Source organism: Rhinatrema bivittatum, chromosome 2, assembly GCF_901001135.1.
Source record: "Rhinatrema bivittatum chromosome 2, aRhiBiv1.1, whole genome shotgun sequence".
Classification (NCBI taxonomy): Eukaryota; Metazoa; Chordata; class Amphibia; order Gymnophiona; family Rhinatrematidae; genus Rhinatrema; species Rhinatrema bivittatum.
This window is the reverse complement of record NC_042616.1, coordinates 327191069-327214161: the sequence shown is the minus strand read 5'-3', so window position 1 is coordinate 327214161 and position 23093 is coordinate 327191069.

Genomic DNA, 23093 nt, shown 5'->3' with positions numbered 1-23093 from the left:
AAGGAACACACAAGCAGAGAAGCCCTTCTTACAAAGCTGAGCTAGTGAGTTAAGTAGGAGGAAAAGTAAACATACTGGTGCCAGTGTGGCTACTTAAAAAATACACTTACCAACAATCAATTACATATATTGGAACTGTGTACAGTTCCAGCCAGGACCACCTTTCTAAAATGCACAGTGATTGGCAAATTCAACATGCACGTGTCTGCTAACAAAAATAATAAACAAAGAAGTTCTAGTCACGTGAGTGCTGATCATCACATGTCAAGCTTCCAACTGTTTCCATTTCACATCCCCCCAACCATTACTTCAGTGGTAACCTTGGTAACATCAATAGATAAGAGCACAGCCAGCCAATAGGAATACATATTCATTCCTAAGTGACCTTTACTGACCTGGGAAGTGTGAACACTTTGTTTCATTTTCTGTTGGTGTTCGTGAGTTTCCAGTTCCATTTCCCATCCCCCCAACCATCACCTCAGTGGTAACCTTGGTAACATCAATAGATAAGAGGGCTGCCAGCCAATAGGAACACATATTCATTCCTAACTGACCTTCAGTGACCTGGAAAGTGTCTATTTGTATCATTTTCTGTTAGTGCGCACTAACGGGGAGTTAGTGCGCACTAACTCGAGTTAGTGCGCACTAATCGGAAAAAACGATTTTTAACGATTTTTCAACGAAATAATCGTGCCAAACACAATTTTCTTCTCCTGCCACACGATTTCTATCGTTAAGACGATATGGAAAACGATTCACATCTCTAGTTTCCACTATTTTTCCCGACAATGAAGTCAGGCTCACTGGTTTATAGTTACATAGATCGCCCCTGGAGCCTTTTCTAAATATTGGGGTTATATTGGCCACCCTCCAGTCTTCAGGTACAATGGATGATTTTAATGATAGGTTACATATTTTAACTAATAAATCAGAAATTTAATGTTTTAGTTTCTTCAGTAACCTAGGATGCATACCACCCAGTCCAGATGATTTGCTACTCTTTAGTTTGTCAATCTGGCCTACTACATCTTCTATATTCACAGTGAATTCATTCAGTTTGTCTGACTCATCACCCCTGAAAACCATCTCTGGAACTGGTATCTCCCCAACATCCTCATTAGTAAACACAGAAGCAAAGAATTCATTTAGTCTTTCTGCAATGACCTTATCTTCCCTAAGAGCCCCTTTAACCCCTCTGTCATCTAATGGTCCAACCGACTCCCTCACAGGTTTCTTGCTTTGGATATATTTTAAAACATTTTTATTATGAGTTTTTGCTTCTATGGCCAACTTCATTTCAAATTCTCTCTTCGCCTCTTATCAATGTTTTACACTTAGCTTGACAATGCTTATGTTTTAACCTATTTTCTTCAGATGGATCCTTCATCCAATTTTTGAAGGATTTTTTTTTTGGCTAAAATAGCCTCTTTCACCTCACCTTTTAACCATGACAGTAATTGTTTTGCCTTCCTTCCACCTTTCTTATTGTGTGGAATACATATGGGCTGCGCCTCTAGGATTGTATTTTTAAACAATGTCCATGCCTGCTGAACACTTTTAACCTTTGCAGATGCACCTTTCATTTTTTTTCTAACTATTTTCCTCATTTTATCAAAGTTTCCCTTTTGAAAGTTTAGTGTTAGAGCTGTAGATTTACTTATTGTCCCCTTTCCAGTTATTAATTTAAATTTGATCATGTTATGATCACTATTGCCAAGTGGCCCCACCTCCGTTACCTCTCTCACCAAATCATGTGTTCCACTAAAAATTAAATCTAAAATAGCTCCCTCTGTTGTTGGTTCCTGAACCAATTGCTCCATGAAGCAGTCATTTATTACATCCAGGAACTTTATGTCTCTAGCAAGTTCTGATGTTACATTTACCCAGTCAATATTGGGATAATTGAAATCTCCTATTATTATTGCACTGCCAAATTGGTTTGCTTCCCTGATTTCTCTTTGCATTTCATCATCTGTCTGACCATTTTGTCCAGGTGGACGGTAGTACACTCCTATCACTATACTCTTACCCAACACACTTGGGCTTTCTACCCATATAGATTCTACTGAGCATTTATTTATTTTATTTATTTATTTTTAATTTTTATATACTGGTGTTCCTGTATGACATACAAATCACATCAGTTTACAGTGAAACATTGAAATAAAGCAAAAGAGCTTCGCTCAAAGGCGGTACATGGAACAAGGAATACAAACTGGGATAAGGGAGACTATTCTAGTTAAGTTATGGAATGGTCTCGAAAACCGGTAAACAACTATACAAATTAATAAATAAACAGTTAACTTTAACAAGTAGTCAGTACAAAGATTGGGGAGAAGGGCCAATTACAGCTTGTAAGAGTAAACAACAGTGATCTGCAGCGTAGAATACTACGCTGCAGATCATTTAGTCTCTTGTATGATCTTTATCCTATTGGACTCTATATCCTCCTGGACTTAAACTGCCAACACCCCCCTCCCCCCCCCCAGCAAGTTGATCCTCCCTCTCATTGTGATATAATTTGTACCCTGATATAGCACTGTCCCATTGATTATCTTCCTTCCAACAAGTCTCTGTTATGCCAATTACGTCAATCTCATCATTTGCTGCTATACACTCTAACTCTCCCATCTTACTTCTTAGACTTCTGGCATTGGCATACAGACATTTCAAAATGTGTTTTTTGTTTGTATCAACAACCTCCTTTTCAGTTGTTAGGGATAATTCGGAAATCATTAGCTTTGGTGATTTTTTACATATAGGCACATGGACTACGTTTGCTTTTATTGGAACCTCTCTGTTGAGATGCCCTAACTCTCCTGTTTCATTAGTATCCTTCAAGGATACATTTCTTTGAACCATGCACTGCTGAGTGACTGTCGGTTTTCCCCCTTGTTCTAGTTTAAAAGCTGCTCTATCTCCTTTTTGAAAGTTATTGCCAGCAGCTTGGTTCCACTCTAGTTAAGGTGGAGCCCATCCTTTCAGAAAAGTCTCCCCCTTCCTCAAAAGTTTCCCCAGTTCTTTACAAAACTGAATCCCTCTTCCCTGCACCATCGTCTCATCCATGCATTGAAACTCTGGAGCTCTGCCTACATCTGGGGACCTGCATGTGGAACAGAAAGCATTTCAGAGAATGCCACCCTAGAGGTTCTGGATTTCAGCTTCCTACTTAAATCCTAAATTTGGCTTCCAGCACCTCTCTCCTACATTTTCCTATGTCGTTGGTGCCCACAGCTGGCTCCTCCCCAGCACTGTATATAATCCGATCTAGGTGATGTGTGAGGTCTGCCACTTTCGTACCAAGCAGGCAAGTTACCAGGCGGTCCTCACGTCCACCAGCCACTATCTACATTTCTAATAATTGAATCACCAACTATGATGGCTGGCCTAACCCTTCCCTCCTGGGCAGAGATACCTCACAGGTGTCTCAGGAAGCCTGAGAAATGTGAAGAGATATCTAAAGAAGTTAATCTGTAAGTTTACAGACTGAATTAAGGAAACTATATGGAGGGCCTTCAGGACCAGAAAGGAACCTATGCTTGACTGGAGTCTCTGAGTAGGGCTGGGGAGCTGCATTCCATCTACAGAAGAGGGAGGGAGTTGCCTTGCAACCATCCTAAAAAATGTAACAAACTGGATTTAAACTTTTGTGAATGATAAAGAAGTTGGACCTAGTTAAAGGCTGAAGTGAAATTTGTACATAGAACCTTTGGAAATGGATTGAGAATAGAGATGTGAATCAGAACCGGAATCTGTTCCGATTCCGGTTCCGATTCACATCGTGATTTTTTTTTTCGTGCAGCCCGATCGGGGTTTTTTTTATCGGCTGCGCCCAAGCCAATAAACAAAAAACCCACCCCTCCCCCAAAACGATAAGAAAACCCCCACGAACAATTTCATGGGGTTTTCCTATTGGTTTTGGGGAGCCCCCAATTTCTGACGACTTTGAAAATATTGTACGGTATTTTCAATCGTCAGAAGCACGATTCACATCCCTAATTGAGAATGAAACTGCAGATTTTTCTGAAAGTGTAATTTCTACAATTTTTAGATTGATTCACCGGTTTATTTAAATGATCTTTCGCTGGAGCACACCATCTGTAGTGGACAGTGAATTTGTAGAAGTGTTTGTATGAGTGCCTTGGCACAGTTTGGCCCTGCAGTTTATTTGCTCCAGCCCACGAAACAGCTGAGACTGGTTTCCTCACTTTGGGTGAGTTATCCCTGGCTCTCCGAAGCAGAGAAGGTGATCCCAGAAGGACAGATAGTTAAATGCTTTTAACTCTTACAGATTGCACACTGGTGGGACGTGGCTGAGGCAGGGGATGGCAGCAGCAGAAATGGGGATGGAGCATCAGGGAGCAAGTGGACTCTGTTGCATGCCCAGGTCCTGCATAGCCCCAGTACCTTGTGTGATATTCTATCAGCCACTAGAAAGATGCTGGAGAGTTAGTAGCAAGACAGGAGAGACAAGTGTCTTCAGGCAAGGTTTTCTTTGTGGCAGACTATGATACATATATGGTAAAGGCAATAGATGATGGGAGGTTTCAGAGTATCCGTTGCTTTGCACACTTCCTGCATCTGGTTGTGAGGGATACCTTGTGGTTGGGGCCCAAGAACAACAGGAATCCATTCCTGAAAAAAATGATAGAAAAGTGAAGGAAAATAGAACAATATTTCCATTGAAATGTGACAATGCAGCAGTTTCTCTGTGAGAAGCAGGAAGAATTTGGAATGCCTCACAAGCATCTCATTCAAGATGCTGGCATCTACTGGAATTCTACCTATCTGTTGCTGCCAAGATTAGTGGAACAGCAGACACACTTTCATGATCTGTCTCTGGAAACAGAGATAGGTGTTTTGCCTCCTGAGGTATCATGATTTGGTAGTGATGAAGCAGTTGGTATGAATTCTGAAATTCTTCAAGAATACCATACAGGATCTGAGTTCCAAAAGTACCACCCTGGGTGGAGTCGTCCCTATAGTAACTATTCTGGAGGAAAAGTTAGAGCTTCCATGAGTTAGAGGGAATGGAAGCAGAGATGTTACATTTTGTGGACTCCTTGCAGCAGCAGGTGCAAAAGAGACTGAAACCCCTCATTAAATATAATACATACATGCTGCCTATACTTTGTGATCCATGTCCCAGCATCTCACATTCATGAAAGACATGCTGTAGATAAGGTGTGTGAAAAGGAGCACCAGAGGCACTGGCACGGTAGAGATATAGCACAGTAAAGTGTGGCCACCTCAGAGAGTAGCGCAAGTAGGAGCAGCATTCTGTCAGCTAGCATTTCCTCCCCACCTCAATATATTAAAGGCACATTGCCTGCAAAAAAAAATCTCTCCTGACCCAGGCCATAGATAAAGCAGATGGAAAGAGAGACTCTCAGTCCACCCCAGCAAAGGAGAATCCAGCACAAATTTCTGTGACAGGCTATCTCACAGATTACATCAAGAATATGGTCACAGATGCACTAGCACTTTGGGCAGACAAATTCACAGTCTGGCTAGAGGCAGGCAACATTTAAAATAGTAATGAGAGATTCCAAGTCTGATCCAGTGTGGCTAGGCCTAGTCAATGTGGATCAGCATTATCTTTCCTACCCACCAACCAGCATGCTAAGAAAAAGTGTCTTCTCAATGACAGGGGACATTGTGAGCCCTCATTGCTCAAGCCTGATCTTTTAGAAAATGTGTCTGCTTTTGCTTGCATTTCTAGAATTTCCATTGAGTGGCAAGATGACTTCAAGTACCTTGAAGGCCTTGTTGCCTCTCTGCTTACCTGTCATGCCCATATATACTAGGGATGTGAATCGTTTTCCATATCGTCTTAACGATAGAAATCGTGTGGCAGGAGAAGAAAATCGTGTTTGGCACGATTATTTCATTGAAAAATCGTTAAAAATCGTTTTTTCCGATTAGTGCGCACTAACTCAAAATGATACAAATAGACACTTTCCAGGTCACTGAAGGTCAGTTAGGAATGAATATGTGTTCCTATTGGCTGGCAGCCCTCTTATCTATTGATGTTACCAAGGTTTCCACTGAGGTGATGGTTGGGGGGATGGGAAATGGAACTGGAAACTCATGAACACCAACAGAAAATGAAACAAAGTGTTCACACTTCCCAGGTCAGTAAAGGTCACTTAGGAATGAATATGTATTCCTATTGGCTGGCTGTGCTCTTATCTATTGATGTTACCAAGGTTACCACTGAGGTAATGGTTGGGGGGATGTGAAATGGAAACAGTTGGAAGCTTGACATGTGATGATCAGCACTCACGTGACTAGAACGTCTTTGTTTATTATTTTTGTTAGCAGGCACCTGAAATGCTAGTGCATGTTGAATTTGCCAATCACTGTGCATTTTAGAAAGGTGGTCCTGGCTGGAACTGTACACAGTTCAAATATATGTAATTGATTGTTGGTAAGTGTATTTTTTAAGTAGCCACACTGGCACAAGTATGTTTACTTTTCCTCCTACTTAACTCACTAGCTCAGTTTTGTAAGAAGGGCTTCTCTGCTTGAGTGAGGGTCAGGCAGCTCCCCCCTGTCTGTGAAGCCAGCCTCTCACTAGTAATACAGGGAGGGAGCTGTCTCAGACTTCACCATCCTCCTCCCCCCCCCCCTCACCCACACACCATTCACTAGCTGGGACATGGGGGAAGTCAGGAGTGAGGGTCAGGCAGCTCCCCCCTGTCTGTGAAGCCAGCCTCTCACTAGTAATGCAGGGAGGGAGCTGTCTCAGACTTCACCATCCCCCCCCCCCCCCTCACCCACACACCATTCACTAGCTGGGACATGGGGGAAGTCAGGAGTGAGGGTCAGGCAGCTCCCCCCTGTCTGTGAAGCCAGCCTCTCACTAGTAATGCAGGGAGGGAGCTGTCTCAGACTTCACCATCCTCCCCCCCCCCCCCTCACCCACACACCATTCACTAGCTGGGACATGGGGGAAGTCAGGAGTGAGGGTCAGGCAGCTCCCCCCTGTCTGTGAAGCCAGCCTCTCACTAGTAATGCAGGGAGGGAGCTGTCTCAGACTTCACCATCCTCCCCCCCCCCCCCCCCCCACCCACACACCATTCACTAGCTGGGACATGGGGGAAGTCAGGAGTGAGGGTCAGGCAGCTCCCCCCTGTCTGTGAAGCCAGCCTCTCACTAGTAATGCAGGGAGGGAGCTGTCTCAGACTTCAACATCCTCCTCCCCCCCCTCACCCACACACCATTCACTAGCTGGGACATGGGGGAAGTCAGGAGTGAGGGTCAGGCAGCTCCCCCCTGTCTGTGAAGCCAGCCTCTCACTAGTAATGCAGGGAGGGAGCTGTCTCAGACTTCACCATCCTCCCCCCCCCCCCCTCACCCACACACCATTCACTAGCTGGGACATGGGGGAAGTCAGGAGTGAGGGTCAGGCAGCTCCCCCCTGTCTGTGAAGCCAGCCTCTCACTAGTAATGCAGGGAGGGAGCTGTCTCAGACTTCACCATCCTCCCCCCCCCCCCCTCACCCACACACCATTCACTAGCTGGGACATGGGGGAAGTCAGGAGTGAGGGTCAGGCAGCTCCCCCCTGTCTGTGAAGCCAGCCTCTCACTAGTAATGCAGGGAGGGAGCTGTCTCAGACTTCACCATCCTCCTCCCCCCCACCCTCACCCACACACCATTCACTAGCTGGGACATGGGGGAAGTCAGGAGTGAGGGTCAGGCAGCTCCCCCCTGTCTGTGAAGCCAGCCTCTCACTAGTAATGCAGGGAGGGAGCTGTCTCAGACTTCACCATCCTCCCCCCCCCCCCTCACCCACACACCATTCACTAGCTGGGACATGGGGGAAGTCAGGAGTGAGGGTCAGGCAGCTCCCCCCTGTCTGTGAAGCCAGCCTCTCACTAGTAATGCAGGGAGGGAGCTGTCTCAGACTTCACCATCCTCCCCCCCCCCCCCCTCACCCACACTAGCTGGGACATGGGGGAAGTCAGGAGTGAGGGTCAGGCAGCTCCCCCCTGTCTGTGAAGCCAGCCTCTCACTAGTAATGCAGGGAGGGAGCTGTCTCAGACTTCACCATCCTCCCCCCCCCACCCCTCACCCACACACCATTCACTAGCTGGGACATGGGGGAAGTCAGGACTGAGGGTCAGGCAGCTCCCCCCTGTCTGTGAAGCCAGCCTCTCACTAGTAATGCAGGGAGGGAGCTGTCTCAGACTTCACCATCCTCCCCCCCCCCTCACCCACACACCATTCACTAGCTGGGACATGGGGGAAGTCAGGAGTGAGGGTCAGGCAGCTCCCCCCTGTCTGTGAAGCCAGCCTCTCACTAGTAATGCAGGGAGGGAGCTGTCTCAGACTTCACCATCCTCCTCCCCCCCCCCCTCACCCACACACCATTCACTAGCTGGGACATGGGGGAAGTCAGGAGTGAGGGTCAGGCAGCTCCCCCCTGTCTGTGAAGCCAGCCTCTCACTAGTAATGCAGGGAGGGAGCTGTCTCAGACTTCACCATCCTCCCCCCCCCCTCACCCACACACCATTCACTAGCTGGGACATGGGGGAAGTCAGGAGTGAGGGTCAGGCAGCTCCCCCCTGTCTGTGAAGCCAGCCTCTCACTAGTAATGCAGGGAGGGAGCTGTCTCAGACTTCACCATCCTCCCCCCCCCCTCACCCACACACCATTCACTAGCTGGGACATGGGGGAAGTCAGGAGTGAGGGTCAGGCAGCTCCCCCCTGTCTGTGAAGCCAGCCTCTCACTAGTAATGCAGGGAGGGAGCTGTCTCAGACTGGTATCAGGGTTAGGGCACTGTGTGCAGGAAGATCACAACACTCCTGGTATTAATAGGGATAGGGCACTGTAAGAGATGACTGTAGTAGATTGAATAAAGATCTGATGTTTCTGCTCTCCTCACACCAAACAAAAACAACACACAAGCAGAGAAGCCCTTCCTACAAAGCTGAGCTAGTGAGTTAAGTAGGAGGAAAAGTAAAAATACTTGTGCCAGTGTGGCTACTTAAAAAATACACTTACCAACAATCAATTACATATATTTGAACTGTGTACAGTTCCAGCCAGGACCACCTTTCTAAAATGCACAGTGATTGGCAAATTCAACATGCACTAGCATTTCAGGTGCCTGCTAACTAAAATAATAAACAAACAAGTTCTAGTCACGTGAGTGCTGATCATTACATTACTTTTTTTGTCAAGCTTCCAACTGTTTCCATTTCACATCCCCCCAACCATTACCTCAGTGTTAGCCTTGGTAACATCAATAGATAAGAGCACAGCCAGCCAATAGGAATACATACATACATATTCATTCCTAAGTGACCTTTACTGACCTGGGAAGTGTGAACACTTTGTTTCATTTTCTGTTGGTGTTCGTTAGTTTCCAGTTCCATTTCCCATCCCCCCAACCATCACCTCAGTGGTAACCTTGGTAACATCAATAGATAAGAGGGCAGCCAGCCAATAGGAACACATATTCATTCCTAACTGACATTCAGTGACCTGGAAAGTGTTTATTTGTATCATTTTCAGTTAGTGCGCACTAAATCGAGTTAGTGCGCACTAACGGGGAGTTAGTGCGCACTAACTCGAGTTAGTGCGCACTAACACGATTTAACGATTTTTAACGATAAATCGTTAGAATTTCTATTGTATCGTGTTCTATAACGATTTAAGACGATATAAACATTATCGGACGATAATTTTAATCGTTGAAAAACGATTCACATCCCTAATATATACTACCTTAAGGGTCTTGATGTCACATGCTTACCTGCTTTCCCCAGTTGTACAATATTAAGATTCTAGCTACCACTACTCTGCCTACCTTCCATGCTCCAAGTCACCTTAGGGATATTTCTTTTACCACTTTGTCTACTCACCATGCTCCAGATATACCACACCAGGGGCCTTGCTGCCACATGACTACCTGCCATGCCCCTACTATAACATCTTAAGGTTCTTGCTACCACCACTCTGCCTTCCTGCCATGCCCTAGATGTGCACCCTTAGGAGTCATGTGGCGAACCCTCTACCAATATGTCATGCCCTGATATACCACCATAGGTAGTCTTTCTGCCACTTGCCTACCTGGCATGCCTCTGATGTACCACCTTAGAGGTTTTGCTGCCACTGCTCTGCCTTTCTGCCATACACAGATATACCACCTTAGGAGTCTTGCTGCCACTTGCTGACCTGCCATATCACAGATGTACTACCTAAGGGGGATTATATTGTTACTCTGCCTATCTGCCACGTCTATGTTGTACCAGCATGAGAGTTTTGATGCCTCTGTGTTGTTTCCTTTTTGGATCTCATCCTAGTTCTTCTACCCAGTTTTTTTTGTTGGTTAAACTGGGATTTTTTTGTCCTAGAAAAAAATATATAAAAAAAACATATGAGTTTCTCCTACAATCCATCTCTTTTTTGTTATTAATTTTGTTCTACTCCTCCATAATCTCAGCCTTGTTCTCCCACCCTGTTTCTTTGTTGGTTATACTGGAATGATGTGTCCCTAGAAAAAACATTTGAAAAATATACAAGTTTCTCCTCTGACCCCATCACGTCTATTTCTCTACTTTACTGTTTTGTTGTACATGTCTAGGCTCCCAGCCAATTCTCCTACCCTTCTTTTTCCTTGGTTATACTGGGGTGTGTTGTCTGCAAAAACCCTCAGTCAGAAGGAAGAAATGCAGGCACAACAGAAAACATGTATAGGAAAGGCCTTTTACATGTTCATAATGTAGGAAAGGTTTCAGTAAGAAGAGAGAACTAATGCAACACCATCCAGAAACTAACAAAGGGAAGAGATAATGTTCAGCTACAGAATATGGGAAATGCTTTCTTAATAAAGCAAACCTACAAATTACCAGAAAAGCCACATTGATGAGAGAGCACAATCATGTTCTGATTGTGACACAAGTTTCAATCAGAAAGCAAATTTCTCAAGCAACCCAAAATTCTACCCAGCAGTAATATCTTGTTCAAGTAGGGAATGTAATAAAAGCTTATGTCTCAAAAGTGATAATGATGACATATCATTCTCTGGTACAGAATTTGACAAATGGAAAGTGCTTCAACATGAAGACAAACATCTCCAATGCCACTCTGCCTTCCGGCTATACCACTTACCCTGAGGGGTCTTTCTTTCACTCAGCATTGCTGCCATATCTAGACTTTGCACCTTGAGTGTCTTTCTGTCACTCTACTTGCATACCCCAGACTCTACACATTGGGGTGTTCTCCTTTGAAGGCTTAAGGTGTTCTTCCCCCTCTTGCTGCTTCTTTGCTTCTCTGATATGCCTTGGACAACTGTTGCAACTGTCCCTTCCCGAAGGCTTCACCTCGCCTACCTTTTTTTCATTGCACCTCCTCTTGCTGTGGATGGATGCCTGGCTGCAGCAGCGTCTGCCTGCCGTCCTCTCCGGCATCCCCGGACCGGCTTGGGCGCTGCCTCCCACCATGCTTTGCTGGTACTTTAGGGCGCCCACGCTGTGCGGCCCTCAGTCTTATTTCCTACTTGGCGAGAACCTCAGGGGCATCCCCCTGTGATAACGTCATGCTGCCCGGATATTTAAAGCCTACAATGTTTGCTAGCCTTTGAGTAGCAAGGGGAATCTTACGGATGGGATTCACTCTCCGTACCCAGCTACTCTGCCTCTCCAATCTCCATTGGACTCTTAATGCTAACAGGGTACCGCTCCTCGGGGGCCTCACTTGCTTTTCAGGTTGCTATCAGGAAACTGGTACTCACTCCTTGAGGGCCCATGTTCCCTGACTTGCTGCCTGCTCCTACCTTCTCTTCTGCCTGGAAGGATTTGCTATCTTTAACACCAGTGAGTACTACCAGCTTCACGTCAGAGCTGTTCCCTGGAACCAGGTACTCACTCCTCGAGGGCCTGCCTCTGTTCCAGCCCTAGTGCCATTTCCTACGTGGAACTGCTGTGTGAGTACATTACCTTCAAGCCTCTCAGCTCTCAGGGATCAGGTACTCGCTCCTCGAGGGCCTGTTCTTCCTATCCTGGGGTTCTCCATACTGGGGCTTTGTGCATATTCCAATGTACTTCTCAGTTCTTTCCACTTCAGCACTGCTACCGGAGGAGTCGCTGTTCCAGCGCCTGAGGGATACTAGCCTAGTCGGGGTACTTCTACTGCTCACTACTGCCACCTCTGGTGGCTTCATCACATTGTCTAATAAAAGATCAATCTCTGTGTTTGTGTGTCCTAAGCTGAGCCTGACCTGTGGCCTCTCACGGGACTTCCCCCCATGGGCGTGGTCAGCTGCCACAGTGTCTGCCCAAACCTCACTAATTATAACAACAACTCTTTCCATTGCTGGTACCACTTTGCCATTTTATGGTGCCTTAGGCTATTCATGTCAGTTTTCATGCCACATTGACAGTCTAGGTGCCTTGGAGTTCTTTTGTGTTCTGATGATGTCTCCCCACAAGTTTCATTGGAATTTATAAGAAAACTCCAGTTTTGATACCTAAAATAAGCTGCTGTTCTTCCCTTATTGACTTTCATGGTAAACCAATGAACAAATAAAATGAATAAACAAAAAGAAAGTTTTCATTTGAAACAAACCAGGTGAAAGTAGGTGACCTACAAAGCAAATGAATAAACCAAATAAATTTTCCTCTGCACATCTCTAAAATAAATTTACTTCTGACACCTTCCAAGTCCTTGTGATTTGAAGTGGCTTCTATCAGAGACTGGATGCTGTGCTTGATGGATCTTAGTCTGAACCAGTATGGTGTTTTCTATGTTCTTATGCTCTGTTCTGGAAGACTGAATGCTGTTGAGATTCAGAGACAATGTAACTGAACAATTAATATGCTTTAACACAGAGTCAATGCTCACCACTTTAAAAAAATGCATTAATATCACAACATATGTTCCGTGTGACATAAATAAATAAATAAATAAATAAAATCACATACGAGGATATATAAGTCACATTCCACTAAATTTTTAACCTTTTATTTCTTCATATTTTTCTACATAGATTTTTCTGAAAAAACATTCATATAGCAGAATAACTTCTTGTTACAACATACAAAACTTTCTCTAAAATCATCCTACTCAATATTTCCAATAAGAGCCCGCCACTCTGGAAGCTATGTAGAAAAATATGAAGAAATAAAAGGTTAAAAATTGAGTGGAATGTGACTGTTATATATCCTCATATGTGATTATATATTGAACTAAGGGGAGGATTATTGTTAATGAATGAGTGATCTGTCCTTTTGAATATAATATAAATATATATACACATACATAAATACATACATAAATATATATACACATATATAAATACATACATAAGTCAATATTTTGCCACACCACTAATTATATCTGGTTAAAAACCAAGCTACCCAGATACATTTATCCAGTTAATTCTAAGACTGGTCTGCAGCACAACTGGACATAGCCAAAAATGATGACTATTAGTATTATTCAGCTAAATTATCCAAAATAACCCCTAGATTCATCAAAATGCTGTAATATTGCAGTCCTAATGCCCATGATAAGGAAAAGGGGTATATTTAGAGTTTCTGCACCATAGTGCTTCATGTAGGTAGTATTGCATGGTGTTATAAACGTTTTGCACCCTGCAATACTTTTCTGAGAGAGAGAAGAGAAAGAGAGAGCACTAACTAAGACCTTTATAGTGGTCAAGTATTTATATCTCTATAGGAGGGGCAGGTAAAAGCTCGAGGTGAGGTGTTGGTGGTGGTTCAGGGTTTAGAGGCCAGTTTTTCATGCAGAGTGAGAAGTACGAACAACACTGTTCACCTTGGTGAACATTTGACGTCATTTGGAGTGAGGAAATTCTCACAAAGATGACATTTCTACTACGTTTTCTCACCCTAGCTTGATGGACTTTATAAAAGGGTACCATCAAGCTAGGGCAAGATAACATACTACAGAATTTTATCTTTGTGAGACTTCACTCACTCCAAATGATGTCAAATCTTCACCGAGGTGTACTGTGCTGTTCGTACTTCTCACTCTGCATGAAAAACTGTCCCCTAAACCACCATCAATACCTCATTTTGAGCCATTAGCTGACCCTCCTATAGAGATATAAATAGGTGCATACTGTGAAGGCCTCCCTAGAGGTGCTCTCTTTCTCTCTCTCCCAGAAATGGCCAAAATGCAATTTGAAAAATTCATTGTGAATTGAGTTACGGCCATTTCAGTCATATTGCACAGCTTAACGCCAGGAAAAAAGGTGTAGTTATTTTCAGTGTTAAAACTGTACGAAAGCATAGGTTATGCGGAGTGATATTGCCCCTTATTTTCATATCTGCCATCCAAACTCCTCCCTAATCCCATCCCTTCACAAAATTTGCATTCATGCCATGCGCTAGTGTATTATCGCATGAGTTATAGCGAGAACGTGTTATCACGTGCGTTAACGCAATAACACATTTTGAAGAATGACCCTATAAGTTTGGCCTACCCACCATCTCAATTGATTTATCAGATTTTTTTTTTTTTTCTGAGTAAAATGTACCTAGATAAATTAGTGGCAGTTTGGATGACAAGATTTTTATATCCTGCGGTTTGTCTGGCTAAGTGTCAAATTTGGTGAGACAAACCGCATGAATATGGGCATCATTTCTCAGAAATGTTATTCAATTTAAACATAAAAGGAATTTCACTAACCATTTATACTAGCATCACTATTCCCATTTCCTGGTGCTGTGCTATGCAATAATCTTTGATGTTTCAAATGTTTTAATTTTATCCAAATAAACTGCACTAATTGAGGGATGTTTACGCAACAATGTTCTATTTCTATATAAACTTGACAGCTTGCCTTTTAAAAAAAATATCTTCAAAGCAAGTTACTAAGCAAAGTTAAAGCAAAGTACATTAAACTGAAACAAATCTTAAAATCTTTTATAAAATCAAAAGTATATGAAAATCACAGTAATATCCAAAAATCCTATTATAAGATGGTTCTAATTTAATATAACATACCCCCATATCTCATTACAAATTAAACGCCTGGTCATACAGCTAGGCCATCCATTTTTTTCTAAAAGACAAAAAATATCTTTTCATATTTCCCAGGGTACACAGTTCCATTGTCGTGTCATTGTTAGCTTGGCTTTTGACAACAAAGGGGTAATCAAAAATGTCTGCTGAGAAGACCAAATTTTACCTCCAATCCATAATAAGATAAAAAATAAAAATTGTCACTAAACATTTAGGAATCCAATGAAAATGACGTTTTGGGCCGGATTTTAAATGCCCCGCGCGCGTAAATCCGGCCGGATTTACGCGTGCAGGGCCCTCGCGCGCCGGCACACCTATTTTGCATAGGCTGCCGGCGCGCGCACAGCCCCAGGACGCGTGTATGTCCTAGGGCTTCGGAAAAGGGGCAGGAAGGGGGCATGAACGGGGGTGGGACCGGGGTCAGGGGGCGGTTCGGGGCGGGGCCGGGGGCGTGGCGCCGGCCCGGGGGCGTGTTTGAGGCCTCCGGACCAGCCCCCGGGTCGGGTGATGGCACGCCAGCAGCCCACTGGCGCGCGCAGATTTACATCTGCTTTCAGCAGGCGTAAATCTGCCAACAAAGGTAGGGGGGGTTTAGATAGGGCCGGGGGGGTGGGTTAGGTAGGGGAAGGGAGGGGAAAGTGCGGGGGGGTGTGGAGGGAACGGAGGCAGGCTGCGCGGCTCGGCATGCGCAGGCTGCCGATTTTGGGCAGCCTTGCGCGCGCCGACCCCGGATTTTAATGGATATGCGCGGCTACACGAACAAAAGTACGTGCTCGCGCAAATTTTTAAAATCTGCCTCTTTATTTTTACCCAATCAGGCAAATACAAAGAGTATATTTCCCTCTGAACCCAATACAATAACAAACATAAACAGATGTCTATTACATGGTCCAAATTATTCATACATAATAATTAAAACACAGCTACAATCCACATCTATTACATTTATTGCATTTATTACATGTCACTATTCAAAATACAAAATCAGTAGAAAATACCTGAGGTGCACCCAAAATGATAAAATCCTATATACTATGTACTAGACCATCTCAATATAAAACCCATCTATCCATCAAACCCTCCAACACATACATACACATACACTTATTAAAACAATGCCATCATTCTGCACAATGCAAATCTTTTATAATGTATTATAATATCCTTCTTATATAATTAACCCTAGTTTCTCCCTCAAAAGGGCTTCTTCAGGGGATATATTTTTATAACCACTCAACACCAGTTTAAAGTAAACGTTCACAACTGATCTGCTTATTGTAAGTCCAATGAAATATCCGAGGTAACTCTGAAGAACAATTCACAGCGTTGATTCTTCAAACCAATTCTTCACTGGAGTATGCTGAAAAATGTATCCAGTAAATCAATGAAGCCAACTCTTTCTCAATGTTGTATTCAATTCTCAAGATAGTCACTTTATCATACCATGACTCAAAATATTTCATAACCCATAAGACATATGAGCTAATCCATATGAATGCTTCAAATTCAGGTATTAAATATCTAAAAAAAATGAGAAAAAAATATAATAACTAACAGAAAATATCACCTTCAGTTCCCACCGTGTTATATGAATGCAGTACCTTCAACACTCGTTATATGAATGCAGTGCCTTCAACACTCACTGCCGGAAGTCTTCTGAGAGTCACCGCACAAAAGGACTAAACGGTGCACCTAAATATCAAGAATTATAGAAAAATCATCAATTCTTTTTCAAAAGAATTTTCACAAATTTAAAGCATCATTTTCCAAAAACAAACTTACCCCATTTCTCCAGACATTCAAAACACCACATTACTCTCCAAACCAAAATCCAAAATGGCTACCATTGTGCCAAACAACGTTGAGTTGTACCCCTCACATAGGCATTCATTCTAGATATAACCTAGCTCAGAAAACTGCCCCTTATAAACCTGCAGCCAATGAAATGAAATAAAATTGTACCAATCATTTCCTACTCTTTCAATCATGAACAAAATGGGACCCAATCCTTAGAAGTATGCCTCCCATGCAATATCTCCATTTAATTCTTTAGGGTGAATAGTGTTCCATGAAAAAATGAATTTTTGTTCAAGTTTCCATAATGATTTAAGATCCTCCACCCAATGGCCAGTACCTCACGGTTGGAATTGAAGGTGATATTTCCTGTTAATTATTATATATTGTTCTCACTTTTTAGATCTTTTATACCTGAATTTGGAGCATTCATATGGATTCGCTCATATATCTTATGGGTTATGAAATATTGTGAGTCATGGTATGATGAAGTGATTATCTTGAGAACTGAATACAACATCGGGAAAGAGTTGGGTTCATTGATTTACTGGATACATTTGTCAGCGTACTCTAGAGAAGAATTGGTTTGAACAATCAATGCTGTGAATTATTCTTCAGAGTTACTTCAGATATTTTATTGGACTTACAATAAGCAGATCAGTTGTGAACATTTATTTAAAACTGATGTTGAGTGGTTATATAAATATGTCCCCTGAAGAAGCCCTTTTGAGGGTGAAACAAGGGACCTTGTAGGGTCCCTTGTTTCACCCTTGTTTCACCCCTTGTTATAACAAGGGACCCTTGTAGGGTCCCTTGTTATAACAAAAACAATAAATAAATAAATAAATAAATAAATAAATAAATAATATATAAGAAGGATATAATAACACATTATAAAAGATTTGTGTTGTGCAGAGTGATGGCATTGTTTTAGTGAGTATATGTATGGATGTGTATGTATATGTTGGAGGCTTTGAAGGATGGATGGATTTTATTATGAGATGGTGAAGTACATAGGGGTAGATTTTAAAAGCCCTACGCATGCCGGGTCTCTTTCCAAAAGGCCCGGCGGTGCGCATAAAGCCCCGAGATGCGTGTAAGTCTCGGGGCTTGAAAAAATGGGTAGTCTGGGTGTGGGGCGGGGGAGGGCCAAGGGAGTGGTGGGGTGGGGCAGGGCGGTGCCAGAGGCCTCTGCCGGCATGCGCAGGTTACGCCTGCCTCTGGCAGGTGTAACTTGTGAAATAAAGGTATGGGTTTTTTTTTCAGGCTGGGGGGCGGGACAAGTAGGGGAAGGGAGGGGAAGGTAGGGGGGGAAAGGAAAGTTACATCCAAGGCCACTCTGATTTCAGAGCGGCCTTGGAGGGAATGGGGAAAGCTAGCTGGTCTCCCCAAGGGCTCGGCGCACGCAAGGTGCACTAGTGTGAACCCCCTTGCGCGCGCCGACCCCTGATTTTATAACATGCGCGTGGCTGCCCAGGCACATTATAAGAACATAAGAACATAAGAAATTGCTATGCTGGGTCAGACCAAGGGTCCATCAAGCCCAGCATCCTGTTTCCAACAGAGGCCAAACCAGGCCACAAGAACCTGGCAATTACCAAAATACTAAGAAGATCCCATGCTACTGATGCAATTAATAGCAGTGGCTATTCCCTAAGTAAACTTGATTAATAGCAGTTAATGGGCTTCTCCTCCAAGAACTTATCCAAACCTTTTTTGAACCCAGCTACACTAACTGTTACGGCTGTGGCTGCTGTGCTACCGCCTCACCACCAGGGGTCCCTCTAGTGCTGGCTTTCCTGACAGGCCCAGTCCATCTCCTATGTCCACTCTATGCTCTGGGTGTGCCCTCTTAACCCTGCCTGACAGTTGCCTCGGTGCTTCGGCATCGAGCTCACCTGGGCTCCCTGCTCTAGCCTGCCTTGCGTGGCCTTCGGGCCTATCCTCGCCTTGCCTTGCCTTGCGCGGCCTTCGGGCCTATCCTTGCCTTGCCTTGCCTTGCGTGGCCTTCGGGCCTATCCTTGCCTTGCCTTGCCTTGCGTGGCCTTCGGGCCTATCCTTGCCTTGCCTTGCCTTGCGTGGCCTTCGGGCCTATCCTTGCCTTGCCTTGCCTTGCGCGGCCTTCGGGCCTATCCTTGCCTTGCCTTGTGCGGCCTTCGGGCCTATCCTTGCCTTGCATGGCCTTTGGGCCTTCTTCCTTGATTTCCATACCTGGCCTACGGGCCTTCCGTGTGTGTGTGTGTGGCCTACGGGCCTTCTGACCTGCCTTGCCCCGCTATTGGTGTGTGGCCTACGGGCCTTCCGTGTATGTGTGTGTGGCCTACGGGCCTTCTGACCTGCCTTGCCCCGTCTATGGTGTGTGGCCTACGGGCCTTCCGTGTGTGTGTGTGTGGCCTACGGGCCTTCTGACCTGCCTTGCCCCGCTATTGGTGTGTGGCCTACGGGCCTTCCGTGTGTGTGTGTGTGTGGCCTACGGGCCTTCTGACCTGCCTTGTCCTGCTTACTGTGCCCTGACCCAGCCTGTACTTGTCACTGCCACTCGCCGCCTGCCCTGACCCAGCCTGGACCCAGACACTGCTGACTGCCGCCTGCCCTGACCCTGCCTGTACTAGACACTGCTGACTGCCGCCTGCCCTGACCCTGCCTGTACTAGACACTGCCACTTGCCGCCTGCCCTGACCCAGCCTGTACTAGACACTGCCACTTGCCGCCTGCCCTGACCCAGCCTGTACCCAGACTCTGATTCTTGCTGCCTGCCCTGACCCAGCCTGGTACCTGACTCTGTTCGAGCTTCCTGTCTCTCTCCACCTGGAGCCACCCTGCTGGGTGGTGTGCACGACTCCTGTCCGGAGCCCAAGCGTAACAGTATGCCGAAGCCATCACATTTTCCAGGGGAAGAGATAGGTCTGTGTCCTGCCGGTGAGTCAACTTTTCACTAATTCAAGATGCCTCCTTCTTTAAAGTTTTATACCTGCAATTCCTGTCAAACTTTGAATTATCCTAGCTATCAGAACTGTCTAGCCTGTGAACTTGTTGGTCAGGAACACTGGTCATGCAATAACTGCAACAAGAAAAATGTCTCTGTCTATCAGGAGTGTTTGAACTGTCTGGCTCCTAAACCAGGGTGGTGGAAATGCTCCTGTCTCCCGTGTTTGTTACCTCCAGGCAAACCCTGCCCCCGTTGTTCTGCTCTAGGACCAGCTGTGCAATTAGAAAAAGCTATCAGCTCTCCTAACCAGTATTCTGTTTCTGGCTCAACTAAAACAGACATTTTTGCTGGCAGTTTGTGGGTAGAAAAACCCAGGACTTACCTGGCCAAGAAGGCTTCTGTGAGACCAGTGCTAGAGCCTCGGGAACAGGTTTCTCTACAACGGAGAGAGCTGATTAACTCTAGCAGGGCTCAGCTTCCCACAGCTGCCAAGTGGACACTAACGAGCACCTTCCCTAGACGTCCTAGAACTGCCTGTGCCTTCTCTAAACTGCTCCTCCAGAAACAAAATCTGGAGCATCAGACTTTGGCTCGAGGTATCAAGCCCACGGCAGTACAATCTGTGTCTTCCATGCACACTACCTTTAACCATGCTACTCTGCCATCTGAACCTGCTGCACTACCCCGAGAAGAGCCTGAGCCTGCCGAACCGGCCCTGCTGCCGTCTTCAGAGGGGTCCGAACCAGTCCTACTGACAGACTTCCTGAGTCAGCCATCGGAGTCTGCTGAACTGGTCCTGCTGCCACCCCGGGAGGGGTCCATACCGGTCCTGCTGCCACCCCTGGAGGGGTCCATACCGGTCCTGCTGACGCCCCGAGAGGGGTCCGAGCCTGCTTCATCGCCCCGAGAGGGGTCCGAGCCTGCTACAACGCCCCGAGAGGGGTCCGAGCCTGCTACAATGCCCCGAGAGGGGTCCGAGCCTGCTTTATCGCCCCGAGAGGGGTTCGAGCCTGCTTCATCGCTCCGAGAGGGGTCCGAGCCTGCTACAATGCCCCGAGAGGGGTCCGAGCCTGCTTCATCGCCCCGAGAGGGGTCCGAGCCTGCTACAACGCCCCGAGAGGGGTCCGAGCCTGCTACAATGCCCCGAGAGGGGTCCGAGCCTGCTTCATCGCCCCGAGAGGGGGTCCGAGCCTGCTTCATCGCCCCGAGAGGGTCCGAGCCTGCTACAACGCCCGAGAGGGGTTCGAGCCTGCTTCATCGCCCCGAGAGGGGTCCGAGCCTGCTACAACGCCCCGAGAGGGGTCCGAGCCTGCTACAATGCCCCGAGAGGGGTCCGAGCCTGCTTCATCGCCCCGAGAGGGGTCCGAGCCTGCTACAACGCCCCGAGAGGGGTCCGAGCCTGCTACAATGCCCCGAGAGGGGTCCGAGCCTGCTTCATCGCCCCGAGAGGGGTTCGAGCCTGCTTCATCGCCCCGAGAGGGGTCCGAGCCTGCTACAACGCCCCGAGAGGGGTCCGAGCCTGCTACAATGCCCCGAGAGGGGTCCGAGCCTGCTTCATCGCCCCGAGAGGGGTCCGAGCCTGCTACAACGCCCCGAGAGGGGTCTGAGCCTGCTACAATGCCCCGAGAGGGGTCCGAGCCTGCTTCATCGCCCCGAGAGGGGTTCGAGCCTGCTTCATCGCCCTGAGAGGGGTCCGAGCCTGCTACAACGCCCCGAGAGGGGTCCGAGCCTGCTACAATGCCCCGAGAGGGGTCCGAGCCTGCTTCATCGCCCCGAGAGGGGTCCGAGCCTGCTACAACGCCCCGAGAGGGGTCTGAGCCTGCTACAATTGCCCGAGTAGGATCCGAGCCTGCTGTACTGGCCCAGCTGCCGCCCCTGGAGGGGTCTGTACCGGTCTTAATGCCGACCTTGGAAGGGTCCGGACCGGTTCTACTATCGCCTCAAGAAGGGTTACGGACTATTTCTCTGCCCCAGGTGGGGTTTGTGTTCCCCTTGTCACCCCAGGAGGGGTTATGGAAATCTGCACCGCCTCTGCTACCCCAGGAGGGGTCTAACCCTGCCGCCTTGTCCCAGGAGGGGTTATGGACTGTTTTTCTGCCCCAGGTTGGGGTTGTGTCTGCCTTATCACCCCAGGTGGGGTTATGGACTGCCTTATTTCCTCGGGAAGGAGTTGACCCTGCCGCATCACCCCCGGAGTGGTCTCCCGTTATTCTTGATTACCTCCTGCACAGATGGGATCCAGGAGGAGGGGGAGGCCTTGAGGGGGGGGTACTGTTACGGCTGTGGCTGCTGTGCTACCGCCTCACCACCAGGGGTCCCTCTAGTGCTGGCTTTCCTGACAGGCCCAGTCCATCTCCTATGTCCACTCTATGCTCTGGGTGTGCCCTCTTAACCCTGCCTGACAGTTGCCTCGGTGCTTCGGCATCGAGCTCACCTGGGCTCCCTGCTCTAGCCTGCCTTGCGTGGCCTTCGGGCCTATCCTCGCCTTGCCTTGCCTTGCGCGGCCTTCGGGCCTATCCTTGCCTTGCCTTGCCTTGCGTGGCCTTCGGGCCTATCCTTGCCTTGCCTTGCCTTGCGTGGCCTTCGGGCCTATCCTTGCCTTGCCTTGCCTTGCGTGGCCTTCGGGCCTATCCTTGCCTTGCCTTGCCTTGCGCGGCCTTCGGGCCTATCCTTGCCTTGCCTTGTGCGGCCTTCGGGCCTATCCTTGCCTTGCATGGCCTTTGGGCCTTCTTCCTTGATTTCCATACCTGGCCTACGGGCCTTCCGTGTGTGTGTGTGTGGCCTACGGGCCTTCTGACCTGCCTTGCCCCGCTATTGGTGTGTGGCCTACGGGCCTTCCGTGTATGTGTGTGTGGCCTACGGGCCTTCTGACCTGCCTTGCCCCGTCTATGGTGTGTGGCCTACGGGCCTTCCGTGTGTGTGTGTGTGGCCTACGGGCCTTCTGACCTGCCTTGCCCCGCTATTGGTGTGTGGCCTACGGGCCTTCCGTGTGTGTGTGTGTGTGGCCTACGGGCCTTCTGACCTGCCTTGTCCTGCTTACTGTGCCCTGACCCAGCCTGTACTTGTCACTGCCACTCGCCGCCTGCCCTGACCCAGCCTGGACCCAGACACTGCTGACTGCCGCCTGCCCTGACCCTGCCTGTACTAGACACTGCTGACTGCCGCCTGCCCTGACCCTGCCTGTACTAGACACTGCCACTTGCCGCCTGCCCTGACCCAGCCTGTACTAGACACTGCCACTTGCCGCCTGCCCTGACCCAGCCTGTACCCAGACTCTGATTCTTGCTGCCTGCCCTGACCCAGCCTGGTACCTGACTCTGTTCGAGCTTCCTGTCTCTCTCCACCTGGAGCCACCCTGCTGGGTGGTG